This window comes from Hemicordylus capensis, chromosome 1, assembly GCF_027244095.1.
Source record: "Hemicordylus capensis ecotype Gifberg chromosome 1, rHemCap1.1.pri, whole genome shotgun sequence".
Classification (NCBI taxonomy): domain Eukaryota; kingdom Metazoa; phylum Chordata; class Lepidosauria; order Squamata; family Cordylidae; genus Hemicordylus; species Hemicordylus capensis.
This window is the reverse complement of record NC_069657.1, coordinates 134,740,655-134,764,598: the sequence shown is the minus strand read 5'-3', so window position 1 is coordinate 134,764,598 and position 23,944 is coordinate 134,740,655. Positions and strand designations below refer to the sequence as shown.

Here is a 23,944-nt window from a genome sequence, read left to right as displayed (position 1 = left end):
TCCTCCCCTCCTCCCCATTTTACTCTCCTTACTGGGCGGCGGCCAAAAAGGGCCCTGGCGCCGCTCCTCCTCCCAGGCGGCAAACAGAGAAGTCCCGCCGCCCAATTCCCTACCACCCCAGCTTTCCACAGGCGCCTGGCCCAGGCGCCTGGTCCCACCACCGCCTGGCCAAGTGCCTCTGCGGCCCAGCCCTCCGCTGGGCCAAGTGCCGCCTTTACAGATGGGCCCGCTGCACCAAGTGCCGCCTCCGTGGCCCGCCAGGCCCACTGCCGCCGCTTGCCAGCCTCTGTGGCCAGGCTCTTCTGGGCCAGCTACCTCTCTCCCCATCCCCACCTTCTGCCCCAGTCTCCGGGCAGGGATGGGCCCAGGCTGCCTTGCCTCCGTGGCTGGGCTGGACCCACCACCACCGTCGCCGCGGCCTGGCCTGCCACCGACCACTTCTCCTGGCTGCACCAGCCAATCAGGGCCTCTGCCGCCCAGCCAATCAGCTGGGCGGCCAGGACGCACATTCGAAGGCACACCCAGGAGAAATAATAATATAGATGGGAAACCCCAGCAAGAATTAAAAACAAAAACAATACGTGATAAAAGAAGGGAAATAAACCACTCCGCAAAGCACCTGATACTGAATACGAGGCAAAATGAAAAGGCAAGGAGGTTTATATGGATGCATGCGTCGCTTCCACTACATTAGGAGGTGTCAGCCACCAAAACAAGCTGGGAAAGGCCTGTTTCTGGACAAGCAGAGTAATTGATTGTCCATAAAATGGGCTGAGCTAAAGGATTCACCCTCCTGGAATTGTTTATTTATTTATCTATTTATTTTATTCACTTCTATGCCACCCTAACCAAAGGCCTTGGGCAGAGTGCAACAAGTAAAATTCAACAACAAACAGCTTTTAAGAACAAGTTAAAAACCATATAAAAACAAATCTAAAACAATTCAGAGCCATTAAAAACCCATTAAAACCCTTTAAAACAATTTAAAAACCTTGGAAGGTCAGGCCAAACAAGAATGTCTTTAGGGCTTTCTTGTAGGTCAACGATGAGCCAAGACTATGGATATCTGCCGGGAGTGCATTCCATAGACCAGGAGCAGCTACAGTGAAGGCCCAGCTCCAAGTCGCCAACAGATGTACCGGTGGTAACTAGAGACGGACCTCTCCGGATGACCTCAGTGTGTAATGGGGATCATACAGAAGAAGGCACTCTCTCAGGTAACCCAGACCTAAGCCATTTAGGGCTTTAAAGGTGATAACCAGCACTTTGTATTATGCCCGGGAACATATTGGCAGCCAGTGCAGCTGTTTGAGAACAGGCATAATATGGTCTCTCCGGGTTGCCCCAGAGACCAGTCTGGCTGCCGTATGTTGAACTAACTGAAGTTTCCGAACTACGTACAAAGGCAGACACATAGAGCACATTGTAATAGTCAAGCCTAAAGGTTACCAGCTGATGCACCACTATTTTGAGGTTGTCCTCTTCAAGGAATGGACAGTGTTGTTGAATCAGTTGAAGTTGATGGAAAACGCTCCTGGCCATAGCCTCCACCTGGGAAACCAGGGCGAGGCGTGGATCCAAGAGCACTCCCAGGCTGCATAGTGCATACCTGTTCCTTCTGGGGGCGTGTAACCCTATCCAGCACATGAAGATCTAACTCATCCCTCAAATTCTGATCCCCCACAAGGCACCTCCATCTTGCTTGGATGCAGCTCCAATTTGTTGCCCTTCTTCCATCCCATTACTGCCTGTAGGCAGGCATTTATGGAATGAATGCCATTGGAGGAGGAGGAGGAGGAAGAGGAAGAGGAATAGATTTGGGTGCCATCAGCATACTGATAGCACCCTGTGCCAAATCTCCCGATGACCTCACCCAGCGGTTTCATATGGATGTTAAAAAGCATTGTGACAGAATGGAGCCCTGAGGGTTTGTCTCATGCAGGGCCAAACGACACGTTGCATGCAGCTGTGTATATATTTTACCATTTTTTAAATTTTATGTTTAACTGAAAGAAGCCTTTAAGGTTTTAAGAATTAGTAGAAGAATGGCAGTTGATGGGCTACATCTATGAACCCTTTCCATTCCAGCCATTTGTCCTGCTCTTCCTCTATTGTAGCTTGTCCTCCCAGGACAGAAAGCAGCTGGGGGTGGAACTGTGGAAACACAGAGTTAAGCATCGCCTAGCTCACCATTGTTTCACTGGAACACAGCTACAAAGGCTGCTGCTTTTGGCTAAAACAATAAAATGGAGGAAAATTACACCTGCCTAAAATGTGCAGTGTAATCTGAGACGCTGCACTCTTTACCACCTGCATTCTGATGTGTATGGTTCTCTGCAACGTATTTTCCTGTAGGGGAAATTTGCAAATTTCCCTTTGTTTAGAGTGCCTTAATAATTAAATGCATCGAATGGCATTACTGCATGGAGCCAAGCGTATTGGAATGGAGAACCGCTAGTCCCCTTTCTATATATATTGAAGCAAAATATGCATAAACATGAAACTGCATACATGTACATCAACATGCCCATTTATTTATTCAGTTTATATACTGCTCTTTCTCAAGTGGCTTTACATTAAAATAAAAAACAAATTAAAATATTATTTTTTAAAAAATAAGATTAAAATTAAAAACTAGACATCATTAAAAGCCAGGCTAAAAAGATGGGTCTTTAAGGCTCTTCTGAAGGCCTCCAAGGAAGATAATTCTCTTATATCCATGGGAAGTTCATTCAACAACCTAGGGCCGACAATTGAGAAGGCCCAATCCCAGGTTGCCACCAGATGAACTGGTGGAACCCAAAGACAAACTCCTCCTGATGATCTTAATGAGCAGTGGGGATCCTGTAGAGAAAGGCGTTCTCTCAGGTAACCCAGACACAGGGGCATAGCCAGGGGAGAGGGGGCCCGTGTTCACCTCTCTCTCTGGCCCCCTCAGAGTGAGGGAGATAATGAAGAAAATGGAGGGGTGGACTTTTAACCCCCGGGTTCTTTTAACCCTTTTGCTCAATTATAGCTGACCTTATGGCCGGACCTAAGCCATTCACGGTTTTAAAGATAATAACCAGCATTTTGTACTTTGCCTGGAAACATAGCAGCAGCCAGTGCAACTATTTCAGTCTCTCCGAGATACCCCAGAGACCAATCTGGCACCTGAAGTGAATGAACCACATACAAAGACACAGCCCGACATAGAATGCATTGCAATAGTCTAAGAGTATGCATGGAACTGTCTGTGGCAGTTCTGTTCAAATTCAAACCGAATTCGAACTGAACTGCCAGTCTGGGAACGTTAGAACTGACTGGCAGTTCAGTTCGTGCTGTAGAACTGGTTCGGCCCAGTTCGAGGGCCTTGCTTCCAAACAAAGGAGATTCCCTAATTATAAAGGAGTTCGAGGGGCAGGCAGTGGGGCAGGCGAGAAGGTACTTTACCGAGGTTGGTGGTGGCGGCAGTTCTGCTGCAGCAGTGCCCCCTTTCAGCACTGCTGCCACTCCCCCCTGGACCAGTGGGCAGCCTGCAGGGTGGGGGGAGCACTGGCAGGGCCAAGAGAGGCTAAGCTACCGCCACCACCAGTGAGGTGCCCTCTTGCCCACCCCGCCGACCACCCCTTGAACCCCTTTATAGTTAAGGAATCCCCTTTGTTTGGAAAGGGGAATCCTTACCAGATTCCCCTTTACAAGCATAGCTAAACCAGCTGAATTGGTTCGATCTGAACAGGGCCTTGTTCAGTTCTAACTTGGACTGTCCTCCTTTTGTTGGAGCCGGTCCACTCTGAACTTGAACTGGTCAAACTGGTCTGGTTCTGCACACTCCTACAGTAGTCCAATCTGGAGGGTACCATCTGGGGTACCACTCTTTTCGGGCTTCAGATTTACATGCCCATGTACATTTATCCAGATTATAAAGTGGTAGTACAAACACTTCTTAAACATGCTTAAATATAAAATAGTTTTAGACAAAGTTGGAGAGAACAGTGTATCTGTGTAAGATTATGGGCGGTGTGTTTTCTAGCCTACTTTCCTTAAGGAAAGTAAGCTTATGAGATCATCCGGCATTCTCTTTGTGTGTGTGTCCGTGTCCCCTCCTCCCTCATCAATCTCATAATGACTGGACCATACACCAAGTTGGGTATAGTCGTGGGAAAACACAGGGACACCTCAATGATTTAGTTTGTGATGATGTCATCCACCCTAATTCAAGATGCAGGATGCATAAAAGTTTGACGCTCAGGTGGGCTAAATTGTGAACCACCTAACTGATTTGGAACAAATTTTGAACAGTTGTAGGGACACATAGGGACACCTCAGTAGCATAGTTTGTGATGCTGTCATCCACCACATTCAAGATGGCTAACACATGAATATTTGAGGCACAAGTGAGCTAACTTGCGAACTGCCTGAGTTGAACCAAATTTGCTACAGCTGTAGGGACACATGGGGACGGCTCAAGGGCATAGTTTGTAATAATGTCATCCACCCCGCGGCAAAATGGCAGACACATGAACAGTTGAGGCACAAGTAGGCTAACTTGCGGACCACCTAACCAATTTGGACCAAATTTGGTGCAGTTGTAGTGAGTGACACAAAGAGACACCACAAAGCATAGTTTGTGATGATGTACTCCACCCCAATTCATGATGGCGGACGCCTGAATGTTTGAGGCACAAGAGGTGAATGTTTGAGGCACAAGAGGGCTAACTTGTGAAACATCTAATCGATTAGAACCAAACTTGCTACAGCTGTAGGGACACATAAGGACACCTCAATGGTATAGTTTGTGATGATGTCACCCACCCCAATTCAAGACGGCAGATGCATGAATGTTTGAGGCGCAAGTGGGAAATGATTTGAAACAAATTTGGTACAGTTGTAGGGACACATACGGACACCTCAATTGCATCGTTTGTGATTATATCATTCACCCCAATTGAAGATGGTAGACACATGAACATTAGGTGCAAGTGGGCTAACTTGTGAACCATCTAACCGATTTGAGCCAAACTTGCTACAGCTGTAGGGACACATGGGGACACCTCAATGGCCTAGTTTGTCATCCACCCCGATTCAAGATAGGAAAGACGTAAATGAGGCTATTCTCACGACCAGCGAAAATCGGGCTAGGAGAGCCTAGCCCGATTTTCGCTGGTCATGTAAACCACCGGGCTCGTAGGTGAGCCCGGTGGTTTACAAGCGGGTAACCCACTGAATTGCCCCTGCTATTAAGCTGGGTTTGCGGAGAGAGTGCTCCACAAACCCATTTTTAAAAATCGTGTGTTGCCACGGCACGGCTCTGTGCCGCAGCAACTCACGAGTAGACCCCCGACCAGGAGGCTAAAAAGCAGCCTCCCAGCTCAGGGATCTCTCTAGCATGCCCTGTGCGCTCTCTCAGGGCATGCTGGAACTTCCAGGGGCCGCACGGCCCCAAAACTCCCAAGCCCCTGCCGGCTCTGTGACGAAGCCAGCAGTCATGTGGGCGGCTGCTGCGGCCACCCAGGGAGGGCTTACTGATCATCTGCGGGGAGAGTGGGCTTAGCCAATTTGGCTCTTCTCACTTGATCGTGAGAAGAGCCTCAATGTTTGAGGTGCAAGTGGGCTAACTTACGGACCACCCAACCAATTTGAACCAAATTTTGTACAGTTGTAATGAGTGACACATAGGGACACTTCAATGGCATAGTTGGTAATGTTGTCATGCACCCCAATTCAAGATGGCACATGTGTGGATGTTTGAGGTGCAAGTGGACTAACTTGTGGACCACCCAACTGGTTTGAACCAAATTTGGAACAGTTGTAGGGACACATAGGGACAGCTCAAGGTGTAGTTTGTATATGTCATCCACCCTGGATGTGTGAACAGTTGAGACACAAGTGGGCTAACTTGTGGACTGCCTAATCAATTTGAATCAAATTTGGTGCAGTTGTAGTGAGTGATACATAGATACACTTCAACAGCATAGTTTGTGATAATGTCATCCACACCCCAATTCAAGATGGCAGACGTTGTCATCCACCCCAATTTAATATGGCAGATGTGTGAACATTTAAGGCTGAAGTATAGAGCTTGGACTTTTTAACTTATTTACTTAATTTGGTTAATTTTATTAGTTTTATTTTACATTATATCTATGTTATTGTTGTGAGCTGTTTACATTATATCTATGTTATTGTTGTGAGCTGTGTACTGGAAGGGGTGGGGTGTAAATATTTTAAATAAATACAATAAATAAATAAGTGGACTAACTTGTGAGGATGGTAATTATCATTGAAGATTATAGTGAGAGGAAAGTAGGCAGATGATTAATTCTTACCAGAACAACTTGTTTCCTTTTGGGAGAGGTGCCATACTAGAAGCATGGCCCAGTTAAATACATTTTGGAGCCCAGTTTTGACCTGATCACACACTATGAACATATTGGAACACAAAATGATGTGCCAGGTATAATCACTGCAAATCCTGCAATCAAGTGAAGGATTTATAGTATGCCCTTTGGCAAAGTGCACACTTGGACAATAACTGAGCAGCATCAAGAAGGATCTATATCTCACCACTTCTCTATCTGCAACTCTAGTTCTGCATGAGCTGTATTTATAATGCACACTTAGATATCACACATACATACATACATATTTATGTGTGTAACAGAAGGATGAAAGCATGGCAAGGGACAACCAGTTTAATGATGCACATACTGCCTCTGTGCCCCAAGGGCAGGGCAGGTGCAGCTCCCTACCAGAGCAAAAACATACATTGTAATTATATGCATCATTAGCAATGAGCAGATACAGGTGGATTTGCTAGACCTGTAGCATCTACACAGTAGGTGGCCCTGCTCTTTCTTAGATCATGTTGTTAGGTGAGATTAGGGGCCTTTCCCACACAGTTTAATGTGTATGATCAACATATGGATTGTGCCTGGATTGTTATCACACTTGCTCAGACACATATATGGTCTGCACCAATGCCTTTACTATACTTGCAGGATTTAGCTCCAAAAACCAATCTTATAAGTGTGCATAACAAGGACTACAGTCCGACACAGGCAAATACCAATCTTACAGTCATGCCAGTGGAGCAACAGACTCAGAGACAAGGCATCTGAAACAAAGAAATTAAGTATACTTATATAACAGAAGCACAATGCTAAGGAAAATATTTGGCACCCTTGGTATAAGGAATACAAACAGCTGCCTGAGACTTATATCAAGAGGGAGGAGAAGTAGGGGAATTATGTGGGCAAAAGTAAGATGGGGGAGAGCAAGCTAGAGAACACAGATTGGAAGAGGAGAAGTCATTCAATTACCTTTCCTTGGTCTGCAGTCTTGTGTGTGATGCCAAGAAGTGCCTCCTACCCAAGGGCAGGAAGAAAGCTAGAGAATCTCATTAGGTTTTGCGAGCGGAGGGCAAGGATAGGCAGTGGATCGCTATTGCAGCACCCACAACTGTGGCTCTGTGCAAGCCCACAGTAAGCAAGGGGAGCACTGAGGTGCTTAGGCAGTCAAGTACAAGGGTTAGCCCATGGCAGGCCCACTTTGGGAAGGACTCCACCTCAAAGGCTTCTCTCTGGGGCTTGTGCTCCGGAATCTACCTGAAGGTTCTACTCAAGGAGTCTGGGGGACCCTCAGGAAGTCAAAACACAAGAAGAACTTCATGTAAGCCCAGCACAGAGCGTATCCTACAGGCTACTGAGAGTACCTACTCAGACAGCTGAGAGCAAGCAGGGCAGTACAGCAGCTGCCCCAGGCAAGGTGCACTAGTGAATTCAACTTAAATGAGTCTGGATCCTGTGATCCAGTGTTCCAACCTGCGGCCTAGCAGCAGCCCAGTGATTTCCGCTCACGAGGAAAAGGGGTGAACGCGAAGGCAAGTATTTATCCTGACGAATCCTCTGGAGCAATGATTTGGCAAAGGTTGGTTTTGAAAGGGGGCTGGCCCCCACCAGGGCCAGCCCCAGCAGGGTGTTGAGCAAGGCAGCATTGGACACCTCACCTTGCGGTACCTTGTGCCACCCCTGATTATACTGAAAGCTGCTGAGAGATCAGGAGAAATTGATAAATGTCCAGTGTAGAAGCAGTCACTTATAGGCTGGCAGAGAAGGAGCAGCTAGAGAACATCACGGGGTGGGTGGGTGGGGGTCTGCATCTTGCAGGAAACCTGCAAGATATCTATAGGATACACCTGTGAGAACTTTATATTTATATATATATTTAAAACCCAACAATGTTGTGGTGTGGCCATGGTAGTACAGGAGCAGAGGGGGAAGAAGGGGCTTGAAAAGCTCTCACTTCATGTGCATCCGTGTGGTTTCTTTCTTCCTGCCATCATCCCTTTTGCAACTTGTTAAATTTTTAATTCCTCCTCCAAGAATTCAGTGCTTTGGATTGGTGAGAGGGTAGCTGAGCACAAACTTTGTACTGGGCCCAGATAATCTTGTTGACAGTCCTGCCTATTTTCAAAAGTGGGGAGCGTAATGCACAGCAAGGTTAAGTCTTCCCCAAACAGTGGGCAGGATTCAGTCTAAGCTAGTAATGACGAAGCACCATTAAAAGAAATGTGTAGTTACCTGCTTAAATTCCATTAATATCAATGGGATTTAGTAATAACTAACTTAGTCTGAATCCTGCCTAGCAACCTGTTATTTTATTAATCTCTTGCTTTCTTTGTATTCTTTGGCAGTGGCTCTCTTTCCATGCACTGGAGCACACACATCTATCAGCTCTTCTTAAAGAGGCATGTGTGTGTGAATGGCTGCACAGCTTATCCTCCTATCTAGACAAAGCTGCAAAATTCCATGATGGCTCTCAGAAAAAGGGCTTGTGGGAATCAGCCTAACATGCAGTTCAAGCAGACTTTTTGTCATTGCCAGATCCCTAGGACTTGCCTCCCCAGACTTGTGAGGCTGCCCTTTCGCTTCTGGCCAGGTTAGCTGAGTCAGTAACTTCCCACACGAAAGCAGCACAGACAGGAATGGAAGTATGCGAGGTAATGAAAGAACATAAAGTTTTCAAATCAGATGTTGGGAAGCAGGAGCCAAGGAGTGCAGTGTGTCAACCTATTTGGTCCAACCTATTCTGTTCTCATGGGACCTTTTCTCCCTCTCACTCTCCCACTTGCAGCTTTGTGGCAGGGCTTAAGGGGGATTCCATTAATGAGGAGCTGTTGGTGATGGAGGGAGCGGTGGGGGGGGGGAGAGTTGAAGTAATACAAAGACAGCTCCTTTTGGTCCTTATGGATATTGTCATGCTTTTCACTCACACAGACACTGAAGCATCACATGACCTCAGGCTGAGTGCATTCTTGCCCAGAGGCCTGATTGGTCACTGGCTCCTTTTTTGAAAGCCCGGGTGTCCGTGGCAACGCGAAGCAGGTCCACCATACTTTACTGGCCTCTTACAGAAGTGCAGCAGCCAGGACAGAAGAAAGATCAACAGCACATGCCCAGAGCGAGAAACACCGCATCGGGTAGCAGGACTTTCTTCAGGTACTACTTATCTGTTATTTTGGTTTCCCCCCCTCCTGCTAAAACATTTGCATGGCACATAATGTGTACAGACTATTTTCAAGTGAGATGCTATCATTCTTGTCATATCCTCACTGAATACTGATTGATTAAAACACCTAGGGTTAAGCCAAGGGTTGCCAACTCTGACTGAAATAGGTTGTTTCCAACCTTGTAAAATATCAAGCATTTAACCTCTCCAGGATTGCTTTCAGCCTAGGAGTTTGGAGCAGATTCCTGGAGACTCCAGGCCAGTCCTGGTGGGCTGGCAACCCTCCTTAGTATGTCCCTCTGTGCTTTTTTAAAAGACTGTTTCTCAAGACATCGGAAGTCACACCTGTGCCTCAATTCTGTGAAGGTCTGATGTTCCAGAGCGCACCTACACATGACCACTTCTGAGAGGAAGCAAGCTGTGTTCCTTCCCTGCAAAGTGGTGTCTCATTGTTAATGAAAAATAAAATGTGTTATGGTTTGGACATTATATTCTTCATGAATATTTTGACACTGGCTTAAATCCCAGTAGTACAGCTGTGTCTTTCAAAGGTAGCATTAGAAGTGGCTGAAAGGCTTTTGATTTATACCCCAGTCTTTCCCCCTCCCTTTTCTGTTTATTTACGGTCACAGACCAGAAAAATATATACATACATCTCTCAGTAATGATACAGTAATCCAGGTATTTGTAAATCTTATGAAATCTAACTATGCAAATACACTTTTCCTTCAAATTCTAATGGAAACAAGATGAAACTTAGTGACTGCATAAGTAATATTGTCATTGCTATCAGATAAAATATAGCTAACATAGAATTCATCTGGGCGGCCAGGGTAATTTGCTAGGAGGGGCACTATTAATTCATAATGAGTGTCCCTGAAGAAACTACACTATAACAACACATGGGGTAATGTCTTGATAGCTCCTGACTTGCAAGGACAGAACCGCTCCACATAAGGGACTTTTAAACACAGCAGAAGGTAAAAAGTCAAAGCATACTAGTATGATAGCAAAATCCTCCATGGTTAATCCTCTAAGCTTATCTAAGTAATTAGCAGGTTTCATATTCAATAGTTGGTTAGCCACCATTAATCTCCTGGATACAAAACTTCTATCGGATTGCCATGCTACATCACAAATTCTTTGGGAGAGTGCCTGGCTATCTTGATCAAGATTCATAGCCAACAGTAACTGTGGAGCAAACGCATAGGAAAGCAATTTGCTTTTTAAAGTTCCATTTCCCAGTTGGAAGTGAACTTATCTGCTAACATGAGCGGTAACAATCCAGTAGGATTAAAGTTTATTTTGAGTCAGAATCTAAATATTAAAAGCCAAATTTTAGACTCTACGTTTAGCACCCCAATCTAAATCGCACGTACTTAACATGGAAACAACTCAACCAATTTCAGCAGAATTTGCCTCAAAGTATGGATGCTTAAGATAGCAGGCTTAGCCATGTGGGAAAAGAAGCTTGTTTCTGTGCTGGCCTCTTGAAACAAACAAACTCTCTCCAAGTATAAGCTGGAAAGCAATGTGCTGAAAACGTCTCGGAGCCGACCCAGACATGACGGGACACCCACATGTATTTATGCAAGTCACATAAAGCAGGAGGTGGGGGCTCTGTTTTTGCATGAAATGGACCGCATGAGTAAGGAGAGCAAGACCCTCCTCTCTCCACTGCCTTAGCACGTTGCACTGCATTGCTTCAAGCACTTTCCTTTCCAGCCCAGCTCACATCCACCAGCAGAGCTGGGTTAGGAGAAAGGTGCTTCAAGCAATGGAGTGCAACATAGTCTGAAACTGTCCCTATTTACTAGAAACAATCTGTCCCTGGTAAATCACTCTCGCTCTTTCGTCCCTATTTTTACTGCTTGTTTGCCCTAGTTGCCATTCTTCAGGCTTCAGCTCCCTCCATCATGCAGTGTGCAGCATATAGTGGGTAGAATTCAGTCTTAGCAATGGGAAATGATAGGGGTGGGGCTTCAACAGCAATTCTGGATGTAAGAACTGGTTGTTACAAGCTATCTCTGTTTTTATCTGTGAAGTCTTAAGGATTTGCATTGGCTCATTTGATTTGGTTTACTGTAAGTTCATTTCTAGATGAGGTGACCTTAATCTATTGCAGTCTAACATACAGCTTTGGGATGCCAACAGAAATTGGCATTGTTCAGCTTAGGTTTGTAATGATATTTCAAATTCCCTGTAAGCTTGTTTCGTGGGAGGTATACTTACAATGATTTCAATAAAGACTTTGTAATAGTAGAGAGCAATTCCAAGTAAGGACCCTAGAAATGTGTTTTTAAAATGCAAAAGATTTTTAAAAAATCATTTGCTGTTCATTGGTTTTTGTTGATGCAAGAAATTAAAAAACCCTGAAAATGGCACGAGGCTGATCTAGAGCTGTTAAAACAAATTATAACAGCACAGAGGAGTGCACAGCTTCTAAAATAGTCTCCAACATTTAGTACAACTAGAGAGAACTCTGTCAGCACAAAGCTGTCTTCTGTTCCCCTGCAGGCCAGCTGAGGGGCAAATGGGGAGAGAGGAGGGGGTGCTTAGTTAAAACAAGGACAGGCAGGTTGGGAAAGAAGAGCACACTAAAAGGCTGTGAGCTGCCACTGTGTAAAAACCTGAGAGTTTCTTGGGGAAAAGGTCTTCCATGTGAAGACACAAATGTTACTGAACTGCAGTAAAGCAGAAGAGTCAAAGCAGCGTCTGTTGAAATATGCAAAGTGCAATTACACAGCACACCAATGCAGGTTCACACCTATGATGTGCAAATTAATGCAAAAGGTTGCCTCAGTATTTTGAGGATTCGCTCACATGCATAGTTGGTCTGCAGCTGTAGAACATACCTGCAATGGGGTACAGTCAGTATCTGTAGCATTAAGCCTTCAGCTCCAGTAAAGCATAACAGAACTCCTGCTAAGTATCCCATGGATTGTTATTGGTACAGCCTCCTGTAATCTTTTGCTGCTCATTACCTACCTTAGGTGGCGCAGTGGGGAAATGGTTGACTAACAAGCAGAAGGTTGCTGGTTCGAAACCCTCCTGGCACTATATTGGGCAGCAGCGATATAGGAAGATGCTGAAAGGCATCAGCTCATACTGCGCGGGAGGAGGCAATGGTAAATCCCTCCTGTATTCTACCAAAGACAACCACAGGGCAATTTTGGGCGCCGGGAGTCGAAATCGACTTAACGGCATACTTTACCTTTACCTTACTGTCAAAAATATATCCTCGGCCTAATCCTTACAGTAAGTATAATGGTCAAGATCAGTTCCAGATTTTCTCCCCTGGTTGGTTGCCTGCTATGAGCATATTTGAGCTTTGATAGGGATAATTTAGTCCATGTTGTTATTTAGTAACTGGACTACAGTTTCATTTCCCCCACCCACCGCTACAAAAAGAGTATAAAATAAAGTTCTGGATGTTGAGTAGCATAATTATAGGAGAAGTCATCGACTGATGATCGGTAGGGATGCGGTGTGCTGTACATTGAAGTCCAGCTTTTCTAGACTAGAAATCCACTTGCCAATCCCAGCCTTTGACATGGGACCTTCTATTATTTTGTTTTGTTATTTTCACAGACACACCTACCTCTTTCTGCTATTCTTTTTCCTCATGCAGCCTAGCCAGAGCTTTTGCAACTGATGCAAAATTATTTTAGATTTATTTACACAATGCATTACTTTCTCCCCCTTTCCCCCTTCTTTCATGGTAATCAGTAGCACAGGGTGTGGGTGGGGTGGGGTGGGGGGACCTAGGAACAATAAAGAGAAAATGGTGACAGTTCAGCAACGATGCAATACACTTTAGGTCACATTGCGTCTCACTTGTGGCTTGTGACCCATCAGCTTAAGACCAATATTATATATGGCATCTAGCCTAGAGGACAGAGGATATACGATATCGAAAGGAAGTATTGTGACACATTGACTTCCAGTAAGATCTTCAGTAGTGTGTTTAGCATTTATTTAGTGTGAGGCTATGGTAGGTCTGTAAAGAACATAGATGTTCCTGGTTCCTATCTAAAGAATATGTGTTCCTAAAACTTGGCAGTCTGTAGCACATTATGAACCAGAGTTGTCAGAAACTTGGCGGCGGGGGAGGGGGATCTATTCCCTTTGGAAAAACCAATTCTGGTGTAGTTTATTTTAAATGCCAGCATAGTGTAGTGGTTAGAGTGTTGGACTAGGACCAGGAAAACCAGAGTTCGAATCCCCATTCAACCATGAAACTCATAGGGTGACTCTGGGCCAGACATGTATCTCTCATCCTAACCTACCTCACAGGTTTGTTGTGAGGATAAACATAACCATGTACACCTCTCTGAGCTCCTTGGAGGAAGAGCGGGATATAAATCTAAAAGGGGGGGGGTGTCGATGCCGCTACCAGCTCATACTTGTCTCTTTTGGTACTGTTGTCCCGCAGTATTCTAGTCTCTTCTAAGAAAAGGTGTAATTCCAGCCCAGATGGCTTATAATATAATTATATCATACAGGTTAAGCTACTATTATCTACAGAAGCATGGTTTTGGATCTGATGCAGAACCAAAGCGAGTGACTCTGATTTCTTCTCACTACCCTTCATTGTCTCATGCAGAGCCCAGGGATGCACATGTTTCTGGACATCAGACAAGATGTATAAGCATGATGAGAGGAAACATGGGAACATAGGAAGCTGCCTTATATCCAATCAGACCCATTGGTCCATCTAGATCAGTACTGTCTCCACTTACTGGCTGTGGCTCCTCCAAGGTTTCAGGCAGGAGTCTTTCCCAGTCCAACCTGGAGATGCCAGGGATTGAACCTGGGACCTCCTGCATGCAAAGCAGAGCCATACTGAGCTATGGCCCATCCCATGGAATATATGGGTCTCCCATTCAGGCACTGACCACACCAAGACCTGCTTAGCTTCAGCTAGGTGGTCATATCATGTGCCCTTAAACTATTCTCTGGGAAGTATGAGCCACTCACACTTCCATTCCATGTCATGCCAAATAATGCATCAAGGTTTTTCCGGAAGAACAGCCAGGTTGATCTGAAACATCAAATACACCAAACTGCTTGTGGACCTTATAAACTATTTGGCAGAAACTTACCTGGACAACAGCCCATTTCACTAGCAGTAAAGTGGGATGTTGCCTAGGAAAACTCATACCTAGTAAACCAGTTCGTCTTTAAGAAGTCCTGAAGTGTTTGCATCCTTTTTTTTTCCTTTTTAGTAATGTGTGTAATAAAATACTATTGACCAGTAATTGAGTTGGATTTAATTTGTGTGGAATGAAGATCGGGTTTTTTGTTTGTTTGTTTTTGCAATCCTGCATTTTGTTTGCTTGTTCGACATAAATGACTCCTGCAAGTAATTACTATAATAATGGTATGGGCAGCAGTAAATGCCCTTCATCAGGGTTTAATGATGATACCCTGTTTCCCCGAAAGTAAGACCTACCCCGAAAGTAAGACCTAGCAGTAATTTCTGATGTACGGCTAATTGCCCTAGTGCATTTTTTTGGGCTAAAATTAATATAAGCCACTGTCTTATTTTCGGGGAAACACGGTATATGCTATTGGTTAGTCATGGTAAGAGTCGCAGGTTTGGAGCAAGGTTCATTAGGGTGATTTGAAAGATAAGGATATCATTGCTAATAATGAACTAGTGGATTAGAAAAGACTGTATTGAACCTTACCGAAAAGAGGTGTAAAAACCTGTATAATAATACCTTTATTAGGACCAATCAACATGACAAAAGGTCTTGAGCAGTAAGCTTTTAGCTCTCCTGATCTGGATGCTATACAAAACAAAAATAGAATGTGGGGAGAAAGAGTTGGTGTGGTGTCTTTCTGATGAAAAGTGCTGCATAACTCAAAGTCTTGCTCTCAAGACTCCATAATTTCGGTTGGTCCTAATAAAGATATTAGGGTTTTGAATCCCCCCCCAATGGACCAACACAGCTATCCATGATTTTTGTGGGCAAAAAAAGTGTGCTGCCATCACAATTTTGAGAGTGCCATTGAAGCACAAGGAGATGTGCAACCTATGGAATTCTTAATCTATGGAATTATCTGCCATGGGATGTGGTGATGGCCACTAGCTTGGATGGCTTTAAAAGGGGGGACAGGTCTATCAATGGCTACTAGTCTGGTGGCTATAGGCCACCTCCAGCCTCAGAAGCAAGATGCCTCTAAATACCAGTTGTATGGGAGCAACCACCTGTTGTGAGGGAGCATGCCCTCACCACTTGCCTGTGGGCTTCTCTGAGACATTTGGTGGGCCACTGTGGGAAACAGAATGCTGGACTAGATAGGCCTTGGGTCTGATCTAGCAGGGCTGTTCTTATGTTCTAATCATGTCTAAGTTCAGAGCAAAGCAATCACTGGCCAATCCTTGCTTGAAAAGTTATCTTTGCAACTACAGGCTTAATTTATTTTTTAAAAATAATATCTTTGCTTCCTCCTAGTGCAATCCTGTTTGCCTTGCATAAATAGATTTCTCCCACAAGCTCAGAAATGGATATGAAAAGTCTGAAATTTCAGAACTGTATGATCCTGTATGATAGTGGTAGCAAATGAGCACACAAACTATTGGAATGTATTTCTTTTTCAAGGGTGGTCCAGTCCCTCTTCTGGGTGGCACAGCCTGGTGTCTTCCAAGGTTTCTCAGTACCATGGTATTGTCTGGGTTTTGCCTTGTTGTTTAAACATTTGGGCTTCTTGTCCACAGTACTGGTTTGAACTTATATTAGTCGTACTCCCCTCACCCCAAACCAGCACCACGATGCAAGATGTAAGTGGAAACTCAACTCATAATTGTTTATTTTTTACTATTATTATTATTATTTTTATTAACATTTATATCCCACTCTTCCTCCAAGGAGCCCAGAGCGGTGTACTACATACCTGAGTTTCTCCTCACAACAACCCTGTGAAGTAGGTTAGGCTGAGAGAGAAGTGACTGGCCCAGAGTCACCCAGCTAGTATCACGGCTGAATGGGGATTTGAACTCGGGTCTCCCCGGTCCTTGTCCAGCACTCTAACCACTACACCACGCTGGCTCTTTTATGTCATTATTATGTCTCTTATGTTGGAAGCAAATACCACCAAGCTTCCTTCCTTGAAAGTGTACTTATGACTGCAGCCCCAACTTTTACACTTCTAAAAACATAATTTCAAAGAAACATCTGCTGTTACAGCTCAGCAAACTTTGCATCTGCTTTGGGTTACTGCTTAGTGTTAAGATGTGCTATTCCGTGGATGGATGTTGTTTTTATGCTGTAACTGCACCAACAGTTTTTTCCATCATATGCCATGGTCGGCCACCATTCTCTACTGGCTGACTCAGTTGTTATGCAGAACTACAGTGAAGCATGGTGCCACACAATGAGGCTGTTCTCACAAGCAACCAAGCCCAGGCTATCCTGCCACACCAGACCTAGTGCCAGAGCTTGGCTCTTAGCTGAGGTAAAGGGCAGGGGTGTATCTATGGTGGGGCAGGCAGGGCACGTGCCCCGGGCGCCACTTGAAAGGGGCGCCATTTTTAAAAATTAAAAAATAATAATAATAAATGGCCACCAAAACAAAATGGCCACTGTGCATGCTCTAATGGCCTCTGTGAGGCCCTAGGCCAGGCCAGGCCTCACAGAGGCCATTTGAGCATGCACAGTGGCCATTTTGTTTTCAGCAGCCATTTAAAAAAATATTTTTAAAAATGGCCACTGCACATGCTCAAATGGTCCATGCGAGGCTCTAGAGGCCAGCATGGGGAGGGGGGAACTTTTGCAGACACCCCCCCCCACAGCCTTTAGGAAGCCCCCTGAAGGGGCTACAGATAAAAAAAATTTAAAATTAATATAATATAAGTCACTGTACACATATTTAGTTTGGCACGATGTGCAGAGAATCAGGGTTTGTGAATACTGAGCTGAAGCTTATGAGCTAGGATTGTATTCATTTGCTCTACTTTGCTTCTTGAGATAAGTGAGTTAAATGTGATGTCTTAATAATATGACTATTAATGGTGAGTTTGTCTTTGAATCAGTGTAAAATCCTTAGTATTAAGACCCACTGGGAGTTTCTTGCCCTCTTTCTCTCATTTTAACTGTCTTTCTGAAATACTAGAATATATTCCAAGCAGTGACACCATTTACTCTGCATATCCTTTAATTATTTTCAGAGTATCTGGGGAAAGTCCAATTCTCCATTTATTTTTAAAACTTATGTAATAGTGATGCTACAATGCATAGTAGAGCATTAGACAGGCACTTCTGTTTAGTTTTCCAAGTACACCTCCACATAGTATTTGGGTATTTCATGAGTCCCAGCATACTGAAATTTGTCATTTTCTGGCATTTTTTGGTCTGGCTACGTCCACTGCTAATTTTTTTTTAAATATTAAAAGATTAAGGAGCTTGACTTGTATTTTTCAGCTGATATTATGGTAAAGTTATCTGAAAGATGAGTGTCGGATGTTTGGATAGGCGGCGCCATTTCAGTGCTTGCCCTAGGCGCTATTTTCCCTAGATACGCCTCTGGTAAAGGGTGCGAACACGCCCTTAACCCAGCTGCCGGGATATGAGCTTGCAGCTTGCGCTGACACAGAGATGGGTACCTAGAATGCCCATCCCCTGGGAGAATCCCCCAGTGCGCCATGCTCAGTGCACAGTGCACTGAGGGATACCCAGAGGCCAGGATAACAAGTCCCGGCCTTTGTTGATCCACGCTGTCAGGAGTAGCATGGATGACTTGCACGCCGCAGAGCAAAAAGCGATAGTCTGGGGGAAGGCAGGTTGAACCCTATCTTCTCCCCCGCCCGTGCAGTCATGTTAATAGCCCCAGTTCAGCTTGGGAGTGCACATTCCTCTTCTAGTGCCCACCTGAGTGTATATTTCAGATTTAGGTTAGAATTAACCAAGATTGCCCATGGAGTTCCAAACTGACAAATTTCAGTTTATTCTAACCTACTTATCTGAATTAAACCTCTATCTGTACCCAAGGTTTGAAGTAAGTTACAGATCTCAGTTTATTTCTGGTAAGTAGGTTAGAATAAACCAAGATTGTTCGATCTGGACCAATCTTGGTTTATGCGAACTTAAATTGAAAGTAAATGCTGATGCAGGCATGGGAGGAGGGGAGCCATGTTTGCAAGCCTTGGAGAGGTTGTATGGGATCAAACTTAAATGTGATTCTTCATTGCATCTGAACCCACCCTACTTTTCTTGCACAGAATTATTCAAGTGGTTTGTATGACTACCATGGACTAAATCTTTCTGGCTCTTTTCTTAGGAGCCTTTTTCTCTTGAAAAACTGTTTACTTTCTTTTGTGCATACATGTACACAAGTCATGGAGGGACACTGCTCTAGATCCCTTTGCTGGCCAAGCTGAGGCTGGTAGGAATTAGGACAAGGCTTTTTTTTCATTCAGCTTCTGGAATTCCCATACTGCCCTGTGAGGTCCATCTGGCCCCTCTATTACTGTCTTTTTTTAGGGCTATTAGTCACCTTTTCCCTTCAGGCCCACAGCCTGGCATAAGGTTAATGGGTTCATTTTTTTGTAAAATTTGATTGCTGTTGTGATCTGTGGTTGTTAGTTGGCTATTTTGATTTTGCTGTATGGTTTTTGGATTTTTAAAATTATTGTTATGATGTTATGTTGTCTATAGCCTTGAATGCCTTTTAAAAGCAGTATAAAATTTTAAAAATAAATTAATGTAGGTACCTTGCCAATGTTTTTTTCCTGGCATAAGCTAAAAACCTAGCTACTTCATGATCACAAAACCTGCATGATGTAATCTCCTTTACAACCTCTCAAGTTTCTCCTGCTTCCATCCCATGAACAACATAAAATTTATTAGAATGTGTGTAGATAGATGTGTGTGTCATGACCCCTGCCCCAACCAGTGACCCTAAGACTGACTCCAAAGAGGCAGGACCAGCACTTGACCCAGCCCCAAGCCCTGACGTTGGGCCACAGTCCAAGAGAGCTCCAGAAATGGAGCGCCTTGAGATAGAGCTCATTGAGCCTGAAACACCACCCCTGCCGAGTGATATCTTCAGAACCCAAGCCCCCAAGGGAGCTGGCTCCTCCCCACAATCAACCTCCCTGAAATCTGCACATCAGGACAGGTGAGAGAAGGAGGGCCAGACCCAGGACAGAGGGTTGCCCCTGTAAGACTATTGCTCTCTACGCAGAAAGGTGGAGCCCAGAAGGGATAGAAAGAACTCAGAGGTATTTAAGAGCTCAGTCTAGGAGCCGGGTCTCTCGATCCGTGAGACCCGGTTTAGTGAGCTGAGCAGGGAGAGCGGGCTAAGCCTGCTCTCCCCTCTCACGATCAGGACGGTGTCCTGGGCAGCCAGATCAGCCGCCCACATGATTGCCAGCTCTGTGACAGAGCCAGTGGGGGCTGGGGAGCTTGGAGGCCATGCGGCCCCCAGAAGCCCCAGCATGCCCTGCGCGAACACGCAGGGCATACTGGGGAGACCCCTGGCGCCGGGAGGCGGCTTTTTGCCTCCCCTCCAGGGGTATACTCACGAGTAGCCATGGTGTGGAGCGGCTACTCATGACCAGATAGCCCAGGTTTGCAGAGTGCTCGCTCCGCAAACCCGGGCTAAGAGGAGGGGTACTTGAGCAGGTTACCCGCTCAAGAACCACCGGGCTCGCAGCCAAGCCCAGTGGTTCTCATGATCAGGAAAAATTGGGCTAGGCTTTCTTAGCCCAATTTTCCCCGATCGTGAGAATAGCCCCTAGGTCTGGCTGTTTTTGGATCAGCATGTCCCATGGATCTGGCACTATGCTGACCAGTGCTTGTCTGATTAGCTCAGGCACCCTCATGGGCTATAGGAACATAAGAAATTGCCTTATGCCAAGTCAAACCATTGGTCCTTCTAGCTCAGTATTGTCTACATTGACTGGTACTGATTTCTCTAAGGTTTTAGGCAGGAATCTTTCCCAGCCCTACTTGTAGATGCTAGGGATTTAACCTAGGACCATCTGCAGGCAAAGCAGATGCTCCATCACTGAGCTACAGCTTTGTGCCATGGAACAGGACTGTAGGTTGTAAGATGCAGCTAGAGAAATTTAGCCTGTCTTAAATTTAAAAAATGCAATATATGGGAAATGTACTAACATTGGATGAGGCCATTAAGGAAAGTTAAACATTAAATGTGATGACTGGTCACAGCTTTAGAAAATCAGTTGCTTAAAGATTGTATGCCTTCAAAACTCTAGTTTTCACTGAGAAAGAAAGAGGCGAGTCTCACGATTGGTGAGACCCGCCGTAAGGAGGTTTGCGGGGAGAGCAGGCTTAGCCCGCTCTCCCCACAGATGATCAAAGCTGCAGCCCTGGGTAGCTGAATCGGCCGCCACATGACTGCCGGTTCTGTCACGGAGCCAGTGGGGGCTGCGGGGATCGGGGGCCACATGGCCCCCGTACATTCCAGGATGCACTGCACAAGTGTGCGGGGCATGCTGGAAAGACCTCCAGGCCCAGGAAGCTGCTTGCATTCTCCTGATAGGGGTCTCCTCATGTGTTGCCACGGTGCGGAGCTGTGCTGCAGCAATACACGATCGTAAAACCTGGGTTAGCGGAGCGCTTGCTCCGCTAACCTGGGCTAAGGGGGGGTATTTAAGAGGGTTATCCACTTTGGGGAAACCAGGCTCACCTGCGAGCCCTGTGTTTCCCATGGTCTGTGGAGAGCGGGCTAAACTCCCTTAGCCTGCTTTCCACTGATTGTGAGAATTGCCTCACTGCGATTGTTTTTAAGACCTATTTGGAGATGGGTCTATGAACCCCCTCCCCTAACAAGATCCTCCATAAAATTGATTAATTAATTAAGCTAAATGCAATAACAGAGAGCCTATAGGATAAACCCCTGAAATTCAATATCCTCACTTACCCCACCCGCTCCTTATTAACAATCTGCTTTCTCCTATAAAGCCTTAAAGCAGCTATAACGAGTCACAGGAACAAAGAAAGTGACCATCTCTAGGCTAGAGGACCCTCTGCAAGTCTGGGCTCAGTCAGGTGAACCAAACCTAGTTCTGACTGTTCATTTGTGAGGTTACAGCCTAACTGCTAGAGCTGCCATTTCAGACAGTTGAGAAAGTGTGAGTGAAAAACTCCCTATCCTTTCACACTTCCCCCCCATACATGTTTGCAACAATTGCTCCCACAATTTGCTGCTGAGAAGGGTGTAGGGAAAGACAGCCCATTTCCAAGACAACTCAGCTGATGCTTCTTCATGTTGTGAAATTTAATCATATGCACATCCTGTTGAAAGTCATACAATTCGGAGGAATTGCATCCACATATTGATATGCCTTCAAAATGCATTGCTGTCAGTATGATTCACGTTTGGACACAGCCTAATGCAAGGGATCTCTGCCCTCATATCAGCAATAGGGAAGCATTTCCTCAACACAACATCCACCCCCTTGTAAACAGTTTTGTGGAAGGGTGTGGAAATTGGCAAAAAAGAAGAAGGGGGGTATCAATTCAGGCAAGGGAGCAAAACTGTTCATAAAAAGTGTGTGTTTCAGTTTCACACTAGCCAAACCAGCAGTACAAGGGAACCCCCCACCCCTTAAAAAAGTTTTTCTTTGCAAACCAAATTGAAGGCTAAAAGTGGAATCCTAAGCATGCTTACTCAGAAGTGAAGTTTAATTCAGTGGCATTTACTTCTGAGTAAACTCAGAAGTAATGCTTAGGATCACACTGTTAGGCACATTGAAAGCTGGGCCCCAGATATGGTAATCAGCTTCTCCTCCTTCCCAAATGTATTGCACATCTTTTCCTCTACAGTCCCTGGCTGTAGCTCCAATAAAAAATGCATTCTCACAGTGTTTTCATCATAAACAAATGCCAGCAGCAGAACAAGTCATCTGCAAAACTATGTTACAAACCCCACCTTCTGCATCTGAAACCTTCATATCTCTCACGTTTCAAGCCCCAGCAGGCTTCTTTGGCTCCTGTCCTGCACTCAAGCATGCCTGAGAAGCTTCATGGAGGGAGCTAGATGGCAGCTGATCTCCGCAAGCCTCTTGTTCCCAATGACTTCCAGGGGAGATTGCAGGATAAACCCATCCCAACATTTGTACTCTGCATCTAAAACATGCTTCTCCTTTATAGAAAAGGGAAAACCAGAAGAACTGCCTCATCTTGTGACCAGAAGCACTTGGCTTCCAAAGGTGGCAGTCCCTCGGCATTAATGGGCTTTCATCAGATGTCCTTCCTTGCATATAATTTATTTTTCTTAATTTAACATTTATATCCCATTCTTCCTCCAAGGAGCCCAAAGCGGTGTACATGGTTATATTTATACTCACAATAACCCTGTGAGGTAGGTTAGGCTGAGAGACACATGACTGGCCCAGAGTCACCTAGTGAGTTTCATGGCTGAATGGGGATTTGAACGTGGGTCTCCCCAGTCCTAGTCCTACATTCTAATAATGTGATTCCACCTGCTAGAACAAGATTTCCTTCCAGACTCGGGCAAAAGTTATCAGAGGCAGTTTTGCCCCGTTTTATAGCTGCTTCTCTTATACAAAGAAAACTTAAGTAGATTTAACTAAAGATTTATTCAGCAGCAACTCCATTTTCTCCTTCTCCTTTCCCTCCCTTTTCCTTTCTGACTCCCCCCACCCCACTCTCTACAGGATCCCCTCTGGGACAAACTTCTCAACAACACAACATGCAGAGGCGTATCTAGGGAAAATAGCGCCTAGAGCAAACACTGAAATTGCGCCCCCTGTTCAGATATCTGACACCCATCTTTCAGATAACTTTACCATAATATCAGCTGAAAAATACAAGTCAAGCTCCTTAATCTTTTAATGTTTAAAAAACTATTTAGCAGTGGACGTAGCCAGACCAAAAAATGCTGGGAAACTATGAATTTCAGTATGCTGGGGCTCATGAAATACCCAAATACTATGTGTATACTTGGAAAACTAAACAGAAGTGCCTGTCTAATTCTCTACTATGCATTGTAGCATAGCTATTACATAAGTTTTAAAAATAAATGGAGAATTTGACTTTTCCCAGATACTCTGGAAAATAATTAAAGGATATGCAGAGTAAACTGTGTCACTGTCTGGAATATAGTCTAGTATTTCAGAAAGACAATTAAAATGAGAGAAAGAGAGCAAGAAACTCCCAGTGGGCCTTAATACTAAGGATTTCACACTGATTAAAAGACAAACACCATTAATAGCCATATTATTAAGATATCACATTTAATTCACTTATCACAAGAAGCAAAGTAAGAGCAAATGAATACAATCCTAGCTCATAGACTTCAGCTCAGTATTCACAAGTCCTGATTCTCTGTACTTAGTGCCAAACTAAGTATGTCTACAGTGACATATTATATATATATATTTTAAAGAATTACCTGTAGCCCCTTGGGGGGGCTTCCTAAAGGCCATGTGTAGGGGGTCTGCAAAGGTTCCCCCTCC

At 44.8% G+C, this 23,944-nt stretch overlaps 1 protein-coding gene across 1 annotated transcript in view; it reads left to right on the top strand.

The window, feature by feature from the left end:
• The first annotated feature begins 3,304 nt into the window (after positions 1 to 3,304).
• The window catches only part of RASSF7 (Ras association domain family member 7), a 156,020-nt gene continuing 135,380 nt past the window's right edge, over positions 3,305 to 23,944 (top strand). Inside the window, exons 1-2 of the mRNA XM_053283393.1 lie at positions 3,305 to 3,423; positions 9,258 to 9,479. The gene's annotated coding sequence lies outside the window, so the exon portion shown is untranslated. The remainder of the gene's footprint in view (positions 3,424 to 9,257; positions 9,480 to 23,944) is intronic.